This window comes from Patella vulgata, chromosome 3 (genome assembly GCF_932274485.2).
Source record: "Patella vulgata chromosome 3, xgPatVulg1.2, whole genome shotgun sequence".
Lineage (NCBI taxonomy): Eukaryota > Metazoa > Mollusca > Gastropoda > Patellidae > Patella > Patella vulgata.
In genome coordinates, this window is record NC_065881.2 from 28,733,921 (window position 1) to 28,739,927 (window position 6,007).

Here is a 6,007-nt window from a genome sequence, read left to right on the forward strand (position 1 = left end):
TAATTACTGATTCGTACACAAAATATGGAGTTTGTCGATCGAACCGGAAGTGCCACCATCTTTAAACGTGAAAAATCAAAAAGGCTTTTTTGCTATTTTACTTACAGACTCGGGCGTCATATTTTCGGAATCCTAGAAGGAATGTCTAAAAATCTATCGGATCAGAATTTTGATTTCGGTCACGTGATGGTCACCATTTTGAATTGAAAATGAAAAATAGAAGCAATTTGAAGGGCCGGGACTTTGGAACACAAGAACTCTCCTTCTAATTAAGCTAGAATGTTCAAACTTGGTGTAGGCGTTCACTAGGTCAATGTCATGATTGAGTTCAAAGATGAGCATTTTTTGCCTAGGGTAAGCAGAGATAAGCAAGCTGATTTGTTGATTCTTTAGGGCACGATGACATTGGTTATAATGAATGGAGGGCGATGAAACTCTTGTCAATCGAGAGGCTAATAGCTGGCCTGTTGTGTGAAATCATTGTATCATTTTTTGAAAATGTCCGGGGTAGCCGAAAAAAGGAGATCGAAATCCAAAAAGTCGTATTTTTACGATTTGGGGCATTTTTAGAGGTCGTGTAAAGTAAAATAAAGCATGCATATACATATATTATTGATATTAAATATATCATATAAAAAACTAAACAATGAATCAGCTGTCATTGACAGATTTTATATTATAAGCATGGTCAGTGGAAGGTCAGCGTATTGTCTAACTTGAACTCACTGACTCCGTAACATTATTGTGGGTGTGGTATAAGCTGAATTTGATGAGATGCACATATCTCGTATGACTATTTGGTACTTACAGTGTTAGACTTTGTCGTAACGTAAATCAAATTTACGCTGTATTATTCATTACCAAGGATTTAGAAAGGAACGAGAACAATTATTTACAAAATCTCGCTGGGATAAATTCCGTGAATGTGCCCATGAATGGCTAAAACTTGATGGGCGAGCGAAATGGATAGCTGAACAGGCGACTTCGGGTGATATAATCAAACAAGGAATTTATCGACGCGCCAAAAGATACTGGATTTCACCCAACATGCTACAGGCCTTTTACAGACAAATTCCGAATTGGGTCTGCCCGTAATCGTATAGATAAAGAAAAATTAAAATCCCCGGCTACAATCCAACCAGGGAATAGCGGGAGTGTAGACGATCTGGGACCTAGCTCTCCAAACAAATTACGCTCCTGAAGCAAAAAGAAAGAGTAAATCGGTGCTGCCTGTTGTGTGTATTATATGTAAAAAACGTGACAGATTTGTCACTGTTGGAGAAAATAGGAAGAAGGATGTATTAACACAGACTCAGACCCAAACAGGCTCAGGTAGGCCTAATGTTAATATTATGTTACTTACTAAATTTATAATTATTACTAATAAATATTAAATATATTCATCCTACAGTTTTTAATTATTGTGTTGTTGTTTTTGTTGTAAATGGAATCAGAAGTGCTACTGCAATCACTGTAAAATTGTTATGAAGCTAGCCATTAAAGCCCTTTACCCCATTTGTTAATTTGGCACAGTCATTGGTTAAAGTGTTGCACATTTGCTTGCACAAGGGATGAAACATAGAGAAGTTAACTTGTTTTTTATTTTCTTGGCCCACTTGTAGGTGCCTTGCTAAGACGATCTGTCTCTAGACCATTTCCGCTCACACAAAGGATCTGAACTAAACCGCATGCCAGAGTTGACCAGCCAGGTACATGTACATGTAGGCCTCAAAGTGACATTCCCTCCCCCACCCTTGAGCACAAACAACATTCAACGCTATATGGTGTATAATTTGTTTGCAAATTTGTTTGTAGGCCAACTGTTGAAAGCTGCTGAATTGAAAGAGGATGAAGATATTTTAAGGCATATCAGAGGGCAAGATTGTGTGGCCATTGAGGTCAGATATCACCAAAAATGTTATAGGCAATATACATGTACTGAATTTCTTAGACAGTTATCAGAAAGGTAAATATTTGTGATGTTTTTTTTATTTGTATTCTCCGCCTTCTTGCCACTGGTATTATTCAAATAAAACTGAACCATGGGTGAGTCCTGAAATTACTATGTTTTTGTCCAGTGGACGTTAAACCGCAATTCTCCTCTCTATCTCTCCTTGTACTGCTAATGCCTTCCTGTCTTCATTAGCTGGTTTCTGCATGAAAATAAGATGCTAACCCCTGTGTAAGTGTCTTTTTCCTCTGTTGTACGAAATTAATGAGAGTAAACCAAGCTCCAGAATTTTATTTTAATTGTGTACATGTATATGTTTATTTATATTTTTCAGCAAAGATGACTAGCCCTCCGTCGAATATTAAACCACATACAATATATTCTGTGAAGATGTCATAAGAGAAAGAATCATAAATGGCCAGCAAAGTTGTCTTGTACAGAGAGAGAGAGAGAGAGAAATGGGGTTTAACGTCCACTCAACACAAACTAGGTCATTTTGGGACTAACATACGGTTTCAATTTTATTTCAATAATTCGCTTGCGCGTATGGGTCTTTAGCAGTGAGAGGAAACCGGAGTGCCCGGAGGAAACCCACGAGGTTGAGAAGACGCCTCTATCTCCATGCCACATACGCTCACACCTGGGATCAAAGCCACAGCCACAAGCCAGAGGTGACCGACCAGCTAGAGGTCGAAGCGCGGCACTCTAGGCCATCCCAACCCCCCTTTCTTGTACAGACCTGTGCATGTGTAGTCAATGTGAAAATGAAAAAAAAACTGTTAAAGAGACCGAATTTGATGTTAATACATTTAGTGACAGTGATGATGATAATGAAGATTAACTTTGATGACATTTGATGTGCAGAGTAACTGTTTAATTTTGAATTTCAATGATTGTTTCACTTTAATAAATAATTTCACAACTGTTCATCCTGTTTTCTAACCTTTCCCTTCATTCCAGCCCAGATACACAATTATTTTTTTTAACTTATATCTACATGTATGTTTGTAATTTGACCATTAATCATATCCGAAATAGTAGTTCACAGCTACATTACAGTTGTAAAAATACTGTAGTGGCTAATTGAAAGGGAACATGTATGTGGGTTTAGAATGTTTATCTTAGTGGAAAAAAATCATGTGGTTCAATGCTTATAAAGTGCTACTGATCTCCATTATTTCAAAAGCATATCACTCAACTACTGTCAAACATATCCCCTGGCTAGAATATGCTACAAATCGACTCTAGCATGTTCCATACAAGCGATAATTTCTGAGCAAACATCCAACAACCAACCCTAACAGGCCCTTGAGATCCAACAAACAAAATAATTATTGGGCTTGTTTGCCCACACCTGGTCTTATGATTCATACAAGACCTGATAGTCTATCAATTACAGGCATTTGACAGAAAGGGAGATAATTCTTTTTTACCGTTAATGGATTTCCACAATTCTTTATTCACCCATGACATTTGTGTTTTGAGCATTTTTATTTACATCAAAATCTGTCCAATAAACTGTTCATTGCCAAGGATGAAGGCATGAGGTGTTTTACCAACTATTTAATTTTATGTCAACTTCAGAATTGTTAGTACACAAATAGCATTTATTTGACAATTTTGACGAATTTCATCTGGCCCTAAATCAATAAATTGCAAACATTTTGCTTGGAACTCCCAGATTTTGTCTTCCTGGCATCATAAGCTTTCCAAAAATGTATAGTTTTTCTTTTATGGAAGACCGTGTAGCGGAGTTGTGTTTCTAAGCTAGCTAGAAATTTTGGCTGCAGGCCTACACCTCCCAAGCTAAATTTCCCTCATGTCATCCTGTATAGCAAAGGCATATGCCTGTCTTAATTAACCCAGTACTAAACACAATTTACTTGTTTAATTTTTCCAGCATTTTTCAGGATAGCTGATGGGATGCGGGTCAAGTTATGCCACTTGTCTATTTAATTATTTACCAGTGAAAAATCGAATTAACTTCACCAAATTTTTACTCATTATAATGATTTTATTTTTTCTGTTCATATTATTTCTATGACATGTGACAGTGACTGTGAATATGAAAGCTTTAATATCTGCTTAGCAGATCTAGTTATTATTATTATTTTTTTTTTTATTGGGGGAAGCTAGATCTCAGCAACTATAAGAGATAGAGGTTTGAAATTTGATTTTCTGTGGAAAAGTGGTGTGCAGCTATTGCTTAAAGCTATTTCGAAATTTGTGCGCATAGCGGAAATGCGTCAAATCTTTAACGTGCACGAAAATTGAAAATCGGCCATTATTCTCTTAATTCTCAATGGATTCTTCAGATATTTACATTTTTGAATAGCTGGAGACATTTCTTAACCGATAGCAGTTCAAAACTGTGGAATTTAGAAACTTTGTCGCTCTCATTTTTTTGGTGAAAAATGGAAAATTTTCAAAATTTTCTATTTTTTTTATTTTTGGGAATTTTGAAATTTCAGTTATATTTTTGGATAGCTGACATCAATCCGATTCCAACAATATAAATTTTTTTCTGAAATATTGACTTTGATTTTTCACTTTTTTTCGCATTTTGGTCAAATCGTAGAGTTCTTATTTTTTTAAAACGGCTCCAACGATTTTTCTGAAACTTCAGGAATATGAAGTCGAAGGACCAGACCAGTCCATGAACTATAAATGAAAATCCCCTAATCACCGGAAGTAGTCAAGAAAGGTATCCAAACTTTGACAAAATTGTGAAAAATGGGTGTCTGCGCGGAAAATGCGATGTATCAACAGGGTTCTTGTCGTTTAGTTAAAGTTTTATATCGTTTAATAGCCAATTGAATTGTCTATCAGATGTTTCTTCAGCGACAAGTTTCTATCAAAAACTAAAAAAGTTATGTGACTTTGAAAAGTAAGGTATTTTGCGATTTCGAGCAAATTTAGACGCATGTTTCTCGGAAACGCCACCTACATTTTTTTTAAAACTTTCTCAGTCGAGAGTCTAATGAGTAGTGTATCTTGTGAACACATTGTACAATTTCTCTAATTGTCATGGGTAGCCGAAAACAGAGATCAAAAATCGAAAACGTCGTATTTTTACGATTTGGAGCATTTTTAGAGGCCTATTTCTCGAAAAGTCAAAATAATTCTTTTTTGGAACTTCTTCTACAGAGAGGCCTATCAGTAGTGTTATATATAAAACCATTGTACAACAGTTCCAAATTTCAGGAGTAGCAGAACAAAGGGATCGAAAATTGAACACGGCACCTTTCATTGTTAAGCGAAACATAAGTAGGGGATACAATCTGTACGTTTTGTCAACGTATAGAGCCAATTCAAGAGTGCTTCTATCAGTGATGATATTTGAACTAAAATTATTTCAACTATGAGTGTTTTCTTCTATCCAAAATATGGGTATAGTGACCCTGTAATAGAAATAGTTGATAGCTGTGTGTAATAATTAGTCTTTGAATTAATATTGTTGCTTCTTTGTCAAATTTATCTAATACCGGTAATCATCTGGACAGAAATCGACGGTTCGCGCTGTTTATAAGAAAGTCCAATTTGTTAAGCGGTTGCAGTAGTATCGAATATTGCACCTATGATAAAAGGCATGACGTTGTTTGGGAAAAAACTCTATCTGTATTAGTGACGTCAAATCTTTTACGTGCAGGAAACCAGAAAATTGGCGATATTTCATTGATTTATTTTTTTTTTATTTCAACAATTCGTTTCCGCGTAGGGGTCTTTAGCAGTTGAAGGAAACCGGAGGACCCTGAGAAAACACACGAGTTTAGACATGCGACATACTCCTTTAGACATGCGACATACTCCTTGTCACGTTCAACTGGGGAATCGAAACCCAGACAGTTGACTCAATGACAGACCGTATGATACAGCGCAGTCCCAAAGGCTGTAGCCTACCGTGCAAATTCCAGCCAGCATAATGTATCTATATAAGAAACATTTATTCCTACTGGCGATTTACAAACAGTCCCCAAGGCTAGCCTACCGTGTAATTTCCAGCCAGCATAATGTATCTATATAAGAGACATTTATTCCTACTGGCGATTTACAAAT

At 36.3% G+C, this 6,007-nt stretch overlaps 1 long non-coding RNA gene across 1 annotated transcript; it reads left to right on the plus strand.

Annotated features, from left to right (window-relative positions):
* Nucleotides 1–759: 759 nt before the first annotated feature.
* On the plus strand, nt 760–2,811 carry LOC130012156 (uncharacterized). The gene is made up of 3 exons (XR_008787500.1): nt 760–1,332; nt 1,816–1,966; nt 2,286–2,811. It is a non-coding gene; the product is annotated as an uncharacterized LOC130012156 (long non-coding RNA).
* The last annotated feature ends 3,196 nt before the right edge of the window (nt 2,812–6,007 follow it).